Source organism: Dipodomys spectabilis, unplaced genomic scaffold, assembly GCF_019054845.1.
Source record: "Dipodomys spectabilis isolate Male_0828 unplaced genomic scaffold, ASM1905484v1 ptg000080l, whole genome shotgun sequence".
NCBI classification, from domain to species: domain Eukaryota; kingdom Metazoa; phylum Chordata; class Mammalia; order Rodentia; family Heteromyidae; genus Dipodomys; species Dipodomys spectabilis.
The window spans coordinates 294565-308530 of NW_024870757.1; the positions used below are offsets into that span (position 1 = coordinate 294565).

The 13966-nt window shown below is 50.7% G+C and overlaps 2 pseudogenes; one reads left to right on the forward strand and one right to left on the reverse strand.

The window, feature by feature from the left end:
- Positions 1–296: 296 nt before the first annotated feature.
- On the reverse strand, positions 297–6061 carry LOC122110701 (annotated as a pseudogene).
- A 4486-nt stretch (positions 6062–10547) lies between these two features.
- LOC122110715 lies at positions 10548–10793 on the forward strand (annotated as a pseudogene).
- The last annotated feature ends 3173 nt before the right edge of the window (positions 10794–13966 follow it).

The window sequence follows — 13966 nt, forward strand, 5'->3', positions numbered from 1 at the left end:
ACAGTTGACACAAATAAACTACCGGGGTGGAGTGGGGGAGGGGAAAGAGAGGGAGGTGGGAGGGAGGTAAGGATGGGGTTCCCATCTCAGCAGCAAGAGGCAGTGACCCAGATGCTCCCTTCTCTCCCTACAGGGCAGGAGTGGCGCCTTCCTCCTGGCTGCTGTCCATCCCACCGTGTGTCCCTCAGCCTTTGGGAGGGTATGCATGGGGTCAGGTCTGGGATCAGGCCATGCACAGGGAGGGCTGTCAGCGACACACTGGGTCCATGAGGGAGGAGCTCAGGGAGGGTTGAGCTGAGGGTGGGCTGGAGGCCAGGCACTGGAGGCCCAAGCACTGGCTCTTCTTCCAGCATCAGGCAAGAGACAAAACTGGAGGAACAGGAATGGGCTGGCTCAGAAGCCCAGCCTAGCCCTCTGGCACCCCTGCCCAGGCACCACCACCCTCTCCCTATCCACCTGTCTGTCTGGCCCCCAGCACCTGACTGGGCACTGCCACCCTCTGGCCCTCCTGTGCCCCTGACTGGGCACCACCACCCCTCCCACCTGCCACTGCGCGCCCACCCCCAGCCCGCACCAGTCAAGGCCTCCTGGGCAAAGTACTTGATGTCCACATCCTGGTCGTGGGTCAGCTTCTCCAGGACCAGCTTGACCTCGCTCTGCAGGGTGCTGGAAGCAGAGGGGAAAGGGCTGGAGCATGAAGCTGATGGGGCCCACAGCTGGGAACTCAGTTCAGGCTGGCCACCCCCTGCCGAATTACAACTTGCATCTCCAGATGGCTAGCGATGTTGAGCCACCCCTCACCTCCCTTCCCTTCACACCCCCCTCCCCAGAAGGCTCCCACCCCCACTGCCGACTCCTCAGTCTACAGTGAAGCTGACACTGGGAGGAAGCAGCAGGGAGCAGTGGCAGCTGAACACAGTGGTGCACATCTGGAATCCCAGACACTGAGGAAGCCCTAGCAATAGCTGGGAGGTGTGGCACCCGTTGTCCTAGTAGTGTGAGCAGCATGCACAGACCAGGCAGCCTGGGCCTACACATGCACTCTGTGAAATATAACAAAGGCAAAAAGCGCTGGGGGCATGGCTCAAGTGGCAGAATGCTTGCCTAGCGAGGTCAACCCTCAGTATCACCACAAAGGAAGAAACAGTGTAACTGGAGAGGAGCATAAGAACAGCGAGTCCCAGCTCACGTGTTGTGGAGGATGGGCCCGATCTTCTGCAGGGACTTGGCCACAGTGAAGCGGAATTTGGCGATGAGGTCTCCTGCCATGCGCATGACAGTGGACAGCATGTGCTTAGTGGTGATATCCTGCCCGCACACCTCCGACAGAACCTGGCCAAGCACGGGCACACGATCAGTACAGTCAGTGCCTGGCACCTGGGCCCGTGTGTTGAGGCTATGCCAACCCTCGCTGGCATCCACACGACACGCACAACTGACCCAACCTCCCCACAACCATGATTTACCACAAGCTCAACTCTGAACACGCAGCCAATGGTGTGTCTCACACCAGCTCGCCCATGCCCTGGCCAAAGGTGCCGGAGGCCTGGAGCCCGCCCAGCTCCAGATGTGTACCGCTGGCCCTGGCCCCCAGCCTCTCCACTCCGAAGCCTGGTTTCACCACGGGGCAATGCATGCCCTTCCCCTGGCAAGCTGGCACTTGGGTGCAGGTGTGATGCAGGCCACACTCATGTTTATGCAGATGAGGGTGGTCATGCAGTGCAGGTAGTTGGGGTGTCCAGACATAGCCAGCACCTTGGGGATCATGGTGGCATATGCCCACTCCTTCCTAAACTTCTCCATCAGCTACTTGAGGTTGCTGGTGGCTGCCACATGGATGGCATAGACTTCAAGGGGGACAGGAAGGCCATGGGGGAGTTTTAAAGTGGGTCATGGCTCAGTGCCAGCTTCCCCAGGGTTCCAACAGTGGGGGCAGGGCACAGACAGAACAGTGGCTTGGCCCCACACACTGGCTGCCAGCTCCTTCTGGCAGGACTCACCATGGTCCACCAGCCATGCCATGCATAACGAGTTGAGTTTCTCATCAAAGAATTCCACTCCCTGCCAGAGGAGAGAGGTAGTGAGGGCTCCAATGTTGAGGGAGGCCGGCCTGCCTCCTCTCCCCTCCCTGCCCTACCTGGCATACCCTGGATCATGCACCAGCTGCCCAGCCAGCAGGGGCATGTACTCGATGATGGGCAGCCGCACCCACCACTTGGCGTCCTCAGCTAGCTCCACGATGGAGAGCAGCAGCAATTGGTGCAGCTGCCGGATGCTGATCACCTTGTTCACACAGTCCAGGTTGGAGATGATGTTCAGCCGCACCTCCCGGCACTGCAGAGGATGAGGCTCCAGTGATGCCTGGCCCAAGGAGGCTCAGCATGAGGGGAGGGGAGTGCCACCTCACAGCAACACCCTACAGACCTGCCATCTCCCCAGGGCCACTGCCCTACCCCCAACCTGGCCCCAGAGGCACAGTGACAAGGTCACATACAGAGCCACACTTGACATTAAGTGAAGGAGGCTTGGGTATCACATGACACCTGCAGTCATTCTGAGAGAACTTGCAGGAATCATGAGGAAAAATAACACAGTGGGAGAAGAAAGGTGAGCCCCAGCTCCGCCCAGGACAGCTGTGTCAGGACCCAGTCGAGGGTGGAGCCAGGAGGGCAGAGTCATGGCACTTGGTGCACCAGTACTGAGACTTGCCCCTTTCATTCCTGTCACCTCAATTCCCTCCACTGACATGAGATCCCACCAGAGCACAGACCCGCCTTCAGGGCAAGCCTCATCAATGCCATGCCCCCACTATCCAGCATGGCCCGGGCAAACACAGCAGGTGCTCCATGACAGAAAGAGTTTGAACTGCTTCTGCCTCCCAGATGGTGAGCTTTGATCAATCCCACATGTGCAAGCTTACCCATCACAAATTGACTCATCACACAGCTCACAAGCCCCACTGGACTCTAGGATAGCCATCAATCACCTGGGCAGGGGGCTGGGGGAGGGGAGATTCACCTGGTCCTTCAGCTGGGCCAGGAAGAGGAGCAGGAGGTGCTCGAGGGTGTTGTCTTTACCCAGGATGGGAGAGAGGCCCATGATGACAGAGGCCAGGGCTGACTTCACATATTGGTTGGCATCTGACACCAGTTCCTGGGAGGGACAAGGGAGGAAGGCCCAGGGTGACCAAGCTCAGCCTCCTCTGCACATGACTGGCAGGGGGCATGGGGGTGGGCTGCCTCCATCAACTTGGCTGCAGCCTGTGACCCAGGTGCCTGGGGGGTTTCCACCGCCTGCTCTGTGCCCTCTTTCCTGCCCAGCTGACTCCCTCCACCAAACCAGTTACCTTGATGCACGGCAAGATTTGGGTCATGATCATGATCTCCCGACAATCCACAGAGAGGTTCTCACAGAACTCTGTGGGCTAGGGTGGGGGATGAGATGGAGCCGACTGCACCTCCACCCTGAGCCGCCCTTCTCATGCATGGGACACGGGCACCCACCTTTCACCTTGTGGGAGGCCACGGCCCTCACCTCGGCCTCACAGTCCTTCATCAGTTTCTGGAAGGCAGGCACCAGGTCTGTCTTGGTGATCTCAGGCCCCACTGCTTTCTGGAGCTGTAAACCCAGAACCAGAAGAGCCAGGGTGTGTGGAGCGAAAGGGGGTCTGGCAGCCTTTCTCAGCTATTGAGGCCAAAAATCTAGGCAGAAACTGTGCAGGTATGGAGACTGGGTAGGCTGCTCTTCCCGGAGCCAGCCCTCATCTCCAGCAACCTGCACCCAAACTACAGACCTTAGTTCACATTTTCCCAAGTGGGGCTTTCTGTGACCTGATCCAAAAACATGCCAGCGATGCAGAGTCTCCTGCTTTCACATTTATAAAAAAAATATAGTGGGCTGAATCACTAAATGGGCAGGGGAGGTAAAGAGAGACTCCTCAGAAGAGGGAAGAATGGCAAAGAAACACATGAGGAAATGCTCATCATCTCTGGGCATGAAGGAAGTACAAATCAAAACAACCCTGAGATTCCACCTTAATCCAGTCAGATTGGCCAGCATTGTGAATTAGAACAAATGCTGGTGGGGATGTGGAGAAAAGGAGCCCTACTGTGCAGCTGGTGGGAATGTGAACTACTTCAGCCACTCAGCACAACAGTCTGCAGGTTCCTCCAAATACTAAACACAGACCTTCCCTACCACCCACTCCTGGGCATCTACACTGAGCATCATGACAAGGACACCTGCACACCCATGTTCACTGCCACACTACTCACAATAGCCAAGATATGGAAACAGCCCAGATGCCCCACAGTAGATGAGTGGACCCACAAAATGTGGACAATGGAACTTTACACAGTCATTAGAAAGAATAAAATAATGTCATTTGCAAGCAAATGGATGGAACTAGAACAAATCATGAAAAGTGACATAAGTCATGATTGGAGATTAATGGTGCACGTTCTCTCTGATATAAGGAAGTTAGATCTAAAATGCACTGGGATATGACAAATGCCACAGGATTCCAGAGACTCACACACAGTGAGACCAAAGGAGAATAATCTTAGGAGTGAATCACAAAGGCCCAATGCCTAAGCGTCTCTTCATATTCATATAAAATATTACACATACTAAAACAAAACTCAAGATATGGAAACAAAATACATATACATTTTTTTGTTTTACCTTTTGATACTTCTTTGTTCTTTATCTGATAAAGAGTCTGTTCTCGTGTTATCTCTGGGGGTTCTAGGGAGGGAAAAAGGATAGAAAAAAAGTGTATCCATGGAGCTCACAGGACATTGATGAAAGTGAACTGCACAACTTGTGGTTAGAGATGGGAGGAAGGGGCTGGGAGGGAATAAGAGAACAGAAGACACTCACTGCACAAAAGGACATGTCCTCATTTGCTGACTCATGCATGCCATTGTAATCCCTCTGTACATCCCCTCTATAATAACAGTACACATGTATAAAATGGGCTGTGCACAGCAGCTCACACCTACAATCTAGCTAGCTATACAGGAGGCAGAGTTAGGAGAATTGGAGTCCAAGGTTGGCCTAGGCAAAGGTGGAGATCTTAGCTGAAAAATAAATCCAAAGGGTAGGGTGTGCCTCAAGAAGGGGGGCACCTGCCCAGCGAGCACAAGGCCCCAGTTCACAGCCCAAGTTGCCAGTATGAACACACATCTGGACGAATTTGTGCCTAGTTATCTTGGTTGCCAGAGATGCCTTATGCTTGCTCCTGACCACCACTTGCTCCTGACCACCACCAGAGCTGATGGGTCCACACTAAGGGCACACACAAGGGGAGCCCTCCAAGGGCCTCATGCTCTTTTTACCAGTGTAACTGGTATGGAGTGCTGGTGGGCAGCCCTCTTTCTACCTCAGCTCCTTGTCTGTCAGCACCTTCCACTCCTGGGCAGGACAAGATTCTCGCTTGGAGCCCAGGACAGAGAGCTTCACTTTCCCAAATTTCACCGGCCTTGCCATGTACAAAGCAGGGCAAGTGACAGCTTCCCAGTGTGAATGTTCACCCTTGACCCTGTGAAGATCCAGCCCTGGCTTCTCTGCCCACGGACGTCAGGCTGCCCACTCCCATGCAGGACAGACTTGTGTCCCTCTTCTCTTCAGTCTTGGCCCTGCCTGTGCACTGCAGGCCTCCTGCACCTCAGTGAACTTTTTGGCCACCATGTAGTGGATGCACCAGGCTTGTCCTTGGCCGCCTGGCACAGTGTGGGCATCACCAGGGCCTCCAGGTCCTCCGGAGGCAGGAGCTGGGCAATGTTCACACATGCCTCCACTGCCAGCTGCACGGAGTCCTGGGGAGCAGAAGGGGTGCTGAGTGTCCATGGGGCATAAGGGCAGAGGGCCCAGTGGTGGGATGGTTGGAGAGGCCAAGGGGGAGAGGAGGAAGGGCAGAGCAGGGACCCACCTGCTCATTAGTGGCTAGGTTGGAGAACATGGGGATGATCTCACTCTTGACATTGTCCAGCTCTAGGACCTTGGCGAACTCCCCCAGCTTGGAAGCTGCGGCCTGCCGCACCATGGGAGTGTCATCTGAACAGAGGTTTCAGAAGTACCTGGGGATCTAGAGTGGCACTGGTCAGGAAGAACTCAGAGAGCCAGGAGAGATCAGACTGCGTGGACTCTTGGGTGCCATGGTTGTTGCCCAGGGCATAAGAGGCTTCACTCAGGATAGGAGGAAGAGGAGGAGGGGGTCCTTCGACCAGGGCAGCTCAAGGGAGCAGCAAGTAGGGTTACTGAGCATTCACACACCCATGAGAGGGGGAGAGGACTGCCACTGAGGCCCAGCAAGTGAGTTGACCCCAGGGGACAAGACAGGGGCAGTTGGGAAGGCAGTGGCAAGGGAGCCCCGGACTCACTGGTAGAGCTCTGCTTTCACAGCGCTGGACACTCGTGGGTAGCAGACGGAGAAGAAGCTGCAGGCTGGGGTGCGGGAGGTGAACCAGTCGCCCACCGCCAGCCGTTTCACCAGGGGCACGAAATGGGCTTGGAGGTCAGAGGGCGAGTGCTCATGGGAGATCGCCCGCAAGGACTCCACCGCCTTGTCCCGCACCACTGTCTCCTCAACCTTGGCCAGTGACTCCAGTGGGGACTGCAGGGGCAGGGCAGGCCGGGACACCAGCGATCTCTGGGATTCTTCCTTTCTGATCTAGGACTCACCACAAGAAGCGCAGCACCCAGGGCTCAGAGCACCACCTCCAGATCCCTGACACTACACTGCTGTCCTTTAAGATGCCAACCTGGCATTTTGCTCTATCCCACCATCATGCTGCAGTAATCTCTTACAAAACCAATCCTGCATGTTCTACTGGCATGAGGCTGAGGCTTCTGCTTTTCTGTCTGGACAGCACCACCTTTTCCCAAAGGACATGGCACCTGCCACATGCAACTGGAGAGGCTCCCAGGCAGCAAGTCCAAAGAAGGGACCTAAAGTCTCTTGGGGCTCTGAGCCCTACATGTCTGGATACCCGGCAGCTCTTGGTCTGAAGCTCCCACATTCCCCCCATCACAAGCCCCAGTTCTTTTCATCCAGGCAGGCAGAACATTGTCTGATGAGACTGTGTTCCCAGCCGACATTTAGGTGTTAAATGGACTGAATGCTCTCCATGTCTCTAGTACGAGTCACATGACTGTGTCCACCTGGCAGAGCCCAAGGTAGTTCTCAGGCTGGGAGTCTCAGTCTGGGTCTGCAGCTGCCTTCCAGCAGACTTCCGAGAGGACATCCTGCCTCCATCTTCCTCTTCCTCAGCCTTCCCTTCAACACAGTCCTGCAGTACATAAAGCTTGTCTACCTGCACCTCAGCCTCTGTACCCCATCATCCAGGGCCCCTGCCATGGGCTTCTCTTATTAAGCAGAAGCCATCTCCATGCATCCCCACTGCACTGGGTCCCAAGGGTCCCCACCTGTAAGGAAGGGAAGGAGTTCACTTCACGACTTTTCCTCTCCAAGGGCCAAGGTGATGGTGGACAGCTTCTTGATGCTGTTGAGGTGAAGCTGAGGAGAGAACAAGGAGGGAGAATGTCAGTAATCCCAGACTCAAGGGAGCTCCACAGTGCTGGGAGCAGATGCTCAGCACACCCACCATGCCCTCCTCTGACCTGGAGCGCACAGTTCAATAGAAACAATGCATTTTCTGAGTTCATGTAAGATCACACACACTGCCCACTACTGGCTACTACACCACATACTCCTCTTAGTAGCAGCGGCTGCATAGCATGCACACATGCATGCTCTGGGCCAGGCCCTAGACAAGGCACATACATCTGCGACCTTACTGAACCCTCAAAGCAATTGTACAAGGTGCGAAGCTGGCTCACAGTGAAGCACAAGGCAGAACCTCTGGCCAGCTCACAGAGCTAAGAGGATGGCTGGTAGAGCAGGCATTTAAACACAAGACTTGTGGCTAATGGTGATGATGAGAGAACAAACAATAGCATAGTATTACTACAAAAACAAAAGTCAGGTTTGCTGATGCACACCTGTAATCCCAGTACTCAGCAGACTGATGTGGAAGAATCCTGACTTCAAAACCAGCCTGAGGTACATAGTAAAACCTTTTCTCAAAATAACAATGACAACATAGGGGCAACCTCAGCCATGTTATGGGCAACACCATGGGTGAACGGGGACCCGAGACTGTACAGGTGGGTCTGGGTGCACAGTTTCTGGCTCATTAACTCCCTCGGGAATGCAGGCCATAGAACCTGAGCTTTGTTTCAGAAGAGGGCCATGGTAACTACTGTGCCCAGCGTTTCCATCTCAGAGCCATCACAGCAGAATCCTGACCAGTGTCTAATGGTACATCCCAAGGCATGTTACGGGATGGGTCCAGCCCCATGTGCCAACAGGAGGGCCACAGGATGTGCTGCTAGGCCCCCTGCCTGGCCTTGTCTGCACCCTGTCAAACCCTTTCAGCTTGGTCACACTTTGACACAGTCTTCCCCTCCAATCAAATCTGCATAAAAAAAGACAAAACTAGAGGGTTTGAGGGTTTACAGAGAGCTGAAGATGTGAGGGTTCGTGGAGCATAAGGGGTGTAGACAAGGCACTCTGCTCCCGGGATCTTGTCATACACATCTTTTGAGTGGTATCCTTTATGGTGAACCCGTGAGGATTTGTCTCCTGTCCTGATTCCTTTGAGTTGATCAGCCTCACATGGGGGCAGAGTCAGAAACACAGGCAAGCAACTGGGCCTTCACATCCAGAGCAGGGGAAGTTAGGGTGAGAAGTGAACCGAATTAGAGGGGCCGGGCTGTGTCTGCTGTTGCATAAGGAAATACTCGAGGCGGGAGGTATGGCTCTGGTGGTAGAGCACCTGCCAATGAGCAAAAGAATCAGATACCCAGTTGAAGTTCTTGTCTCAGATAAAAAAAAGAAAGAAAAAAAAGGAAATGCTTACTTGCTACTGGGAAGAAATGATCACACTTTTCAGGGCCAAAGCTTTTCTGTTGACTGTGGTGGAAATGTGGAGAAAAATCAGGGAAATTTGTTTGTCTTTACACATGGGCTGTAAGCTATTTCCCAGTCCCAAGGCAGTGCTGGTGAATAGGAAAGTAGGGTCTGTGGGTGAGTGTTTCAACATCCCATGATAAGTTCACTCTGAATTGAGGGTGGGTTCTAGAGCCAACCACAGTGTCCTCTTAAGCACCCCAGCTAGAAAAGACTCAGTACACAGAGGGCACAGCCAGGGGACAGAGGCAGGGGGAGGCTGAGGATATATCCATAAGCCCAAGAAAATCAAGAACCATAACTGGGCCTGAAGTGAGGAGAGGAGCTCAGGGTGGCTCCCCATAGAAGCTGTGAATGTAAGCCCCTGGGTGAGGCTATTTTTTTCAACAGCCCCAGAGAACAGGTGCATCAAATTCTCGAAGTGTGTTCACATGAAGGGAGAAGCAGCAGTGAGACCCTCCCTCTGCTGCAGAAACCAGGATGGGAGCAAGGGACACCCGCTTAGGCCAGTCTGTGTGGACAGGCTCCGATTGTGACCACTGCATTGAACTGCAAACCCTCCCCTGTGTGCTTCTCCTGCCTAGCTCCAGTGCACGGAGCAAAATGACATCACATGTGCTGAGTTCAGTGACATCACTGAGACCAGCTATTCCTGGTGGGCACAGAAGGCCTCCTCCCACAGGGCATGGCAGACCAGGAAGCTGCATTGAGGCAAAGAATGGTCCCATGCCCCAGGAAGGCGAAGAGTGACTGAGAGCTTCCCTGCAGACCATCCTCTCATCAAGGCATTTAAGCATCTCTTTGGGATCACAATGGAACGGATGAACAGTTAGGTAAAAAATGCAGCTGGTCTTGAAATTCAAGCACTGATAAGGCTGAGGCAAGAGGATACTAGGTTCAAGGTTAACCTGGAATGCACAGTTGAGACCCTGTCTTAAAAAGCAAAAGAGGGACTGGGAAGGTGGCTCAGCAACAGACTCTTTGCCTTGCATGCAGGAGGCCCTGGGTTTGATTCCTCAGCACGACATAAGCAGCAAAGGCTGGAAGTGACACTGTGGTTCAAATGGTAAAGCACTAGCCTTGAGTTGAAGAGCTGAAGGACAGTGTCTAGGCTGAGTTCAAGCCCCATTACTGACCAAAAAAAAAAAAAGAATAGAAAATGAGAGGCTGGGAAGGTAGCTAGCTCAGTGGTAGACTGATTGCATTGCATGCATGATGACCAGGGTTCAATTCCTCAGCATCACCTAAGCGGAAAAAGCCAGAAGTAGTACTGTGGCTCAAGTGGTATCTACTGTGGCATTATTCACCACAGCCAAGAAACAACCCAGAAGCTCCATGGTGTCTGCAGAGAAATGAGTGACACTGAACATGGTCTTCTGGAGCAAAATCAGCCAGGTTCAGTCCAGTGGAGTCACAGGCCCAACTGTGGATGAATGCATAAAGAAATTGTAGCCTGGTCAGTCGGTGCTGGAGTCCCTGGCTGGAGGCATGATCTTGAGATCCTGCCCCTCCGGGTGCCTATAAGGAACCTTCATCAGGACTTTTCTGTCTGAGGCACAGTTCAGTGCCCAGGATGATGAATGCTGACATGGATGTTGATGCTGAAAATCAGGTGGAACTGGAGGAAAAAACACGACTTATTAATCAAGTGTTGGCACTCCAACACACACTTGAGGATCTCTCAGCAAGAGTAGATGCAGTTAAGGAAGAAAACCTGAAGCTAAAATCAGAAGACCAAGTTCTTGAATAATATATAGAAGACCTCATGTCTGCTTCCAGTGTTTTCCAAACAACTGACATGAAAAGCAAGAGAAAGTAAGGGATCGGAGTTCCGGGAAGATGATGGAGGAGAAGCTGGAGGCTAAACAAGCTCTCGCATAGAAAGCAGCTTTAGAGTTCCAGTGAACAGTCCTAAGCCAGAGAACCACACCAAGTGTGCCTTCACAGGACAGAGAGTTAGGCCAGAGAGGGAAAATACAGGCCAGGAGATAGCTCTGAGCACTTGCCAGCAGCTGCTGCCCTGGCGGCAGCGGTGGTGGTGGCGGCTGTACCCGCTATATCTCAATCACAGAGAGTCCGGGAGGAAGGAGCCAGATGCGGCGGGCGAGCAGATTCTACTCAACACCAGCAAGAACTGACAAGGAACAGACATCTTCATCCTTCAGTTCACAGACCAGAGATGACCCAGGAACCAAGACTAGGCGTGAGTAGAAGCTTGACGCCCTCTCTCCTTCTCAAGGAACAGAGGAGGGAAGGCCACCCCTTCCTCCTCCAGTACTGGAGATCTCGATCTTGGATACCGACAAAGCTCGGTGGAGCTGCTAGCTCCAACTCAGGCCTTGGAAGTAAACTAGAGTCATTTAGCATATCACAGGAGCCTAACCTGACCTGCCAGACTCAGCTCTACCCAGGGAAAAGTAACCCAGCTCGGGCGCCACCCCAGGAGTGGCTTTCTTCACCGGGTAATCAGAGCCAGAGGCTGTCCCTCCCTTTAGCAGCCTGGACAATCAATTGAAATTCAGTAAACATAAACCCTCAGAGTGGCTCCAGGCTGGGCTCTTTCTCACAAACCAGCCCCCGGGAAAAGCTACTGTTTGCTGAAAGGCCTCAACTCTACCCGGAACCTACCCTCATCACAGCACCTCCAAACTTGAGGAAAAAGCCATCTCCCTCTTTCGAGATACTCAAAGCAGATCTCCCTCCCATTGAACTAACCTGGGAGGAGGATCACAAAACATTGGGTAAAGCAGACCATTTTTCTTTTTTTTTTTTTTATTTTTTTTATTGTGAAAATACTGGACAGAGGGGTTACAATTACATGGGCAAGATAGTGAGTACATTTCTTATCAAGCATTGTAGCCTCCTCCTTTGTTTACCCTTCCCATCCATTCCCATCCTCCCTCCCCCCACCCAATCCTCCCGGCCCCCAAGTTGTAAAGTTCGTTTTGACATGACAACTTGTATTTCTCATTGTTGCAACAGGTCCACCTGTATCCTTATTTAAACGACTTGTTTTTCCACTTCCCCTCCACATATTATACCGACATCAAATACAGTGAAAGCATGGGTTATACTGTGGGGGAGGGACATACAAAGCAACAAAGAAATAATCATATAAATGCATTAGAAACAAATGCACGAAAGAAAAAAAAACATTTAAAATACATATCTTAGGGTTCATTTTCCTAACATCAACTTATCTGGCCTTTACTGCTTGACTCATACATATACTAGATATTGCAAATAAGGGAAATCATGGGACCTATGTTTCTTTGGGTTTGGCTTACTTCACTTAATATAATTTTTTCCAAGTCTTTCCATTTCCTAACAAATGGAGAAATGTCATTCTTTCTGATGGAGGCATAGAATTCCATTGTGTATATATACCACCTTTTCTGGATCCATTCATCTACTGAGGGGCATCTGGGGTGGTTCCATATCTTAGCTATGGTAAATAATGCTGCAATAAACATAGTTGTGCTGGTAGCTTTAGTGTGGTCTTGTTTGTAAACATTTGGGTAAATGCCCAAAAGTGGGACTGCTGGGTCATAGGGGAGCTCTATGTGGAGTCTTTTGAGGAACCTCCATACTACTTTCCTAAGTGGTTGAACAAGTTTACACTCCTACCAACAATGAAGTAAGGTTCCCTTCTGTCCACATCCCCTCCAGCATCTGTTGTTATTAGAGTTCTTGATCAAAGCCATTCTAACTGGGTTGAGGTGATATCTCAATGTTGTTTTGATTTGCATTTCTTTTATGGCTAGGGGGGTTGAGCATTTCTTCATGTGTCTATTGGCCATCCTTCTTTCTTCTTCAGAGAAGTTTCTCTTTAAGTCTTTAGCCCACTTATTTATTGGGCAGTTGTTTCTTTGAGGATTTGTTGTTGGGGGATTTAATTTTTTGAGTTCCAAGTATATTTTAGATATGAGACCCTTGTCTGTTGTATGGCTTGTGAAGATCTTCTCCCAATCTGTGGGCTTTCTATTGATCTTGCTAGCTATGTCCTTTGCCATGCAGAAGCTAGCAGATCATTTTTCTGCCTGTTCAAACAAACTAACTTAAGAATCCAACCAAGCCACAGGAACACAAGCAGACCAGAGACTCCAACAAGAGGCTGGTAAAGGACACAAGGCAGATACAGGATTTTTCCCACCCCTCCCAAAAAAAAAAAATCAAAGAACTATTTTTTTTTGTACCTTGTATAAAAAAATTTTTTTTCTAAAAATTTTTTCTAATTTTAATTTTTACCTTTTTTGAAAAAATTGTTTTCTAGTAATTTTTTTTCCTCTTAGAATTTTATTTTAGAGGTATAAATGTGTGTGCGTTTTTCTTTCTTGTTTTGTTTTTGTTTTTGTTTTTTGTTTTTGTTTTTTGTTTAGCTCTACTGAACTTCTGATCTTTTTTCTTTCTTTCTTATCCTTTTCACCTTTTCTTCTCTTTCGTTCTTCTTTATGTGACTTAATTGTTCTACACATCCTCAGATAAACCCATAGTTGATTATTAGACCTTATCCCCCACTGTGTACACACTTAATCCACAAATTTATTACTCAATTCAAAACCTCTTAGACTGGCAAAACTTCCCATGCTCCTGGATTGGAAAGATTAACTTCGTGAAAATGGCAATACTTCCCAAGGTTATCTACAAATTCAACACAATACCTATCAAAATTCCACCCTCATTCTTCAAGGATATAGAAGAGGCAATCCAAAAATTCATATGGAACAATAAAAGACCCCGAATAGCAAAAACGCTCCTCAACGGAAAGAACAATGCTGGAGGAATATCAATACCAAATTTCAAACTCTACTATAAAGCCATAGTAATCAAAACAGCTTGGTATTGGCATAAGAACAGACCTCAGGACCAATGGAATAGAATTGAAAACCCAGAAATGAACCCACAGACCTATAGCCATCTAATCTTCCATAAGGGAGCTAAAACAATAGAATGGAAGAAAGACAGCCTCTTCAGTAAATGGTGCTGGCAAAA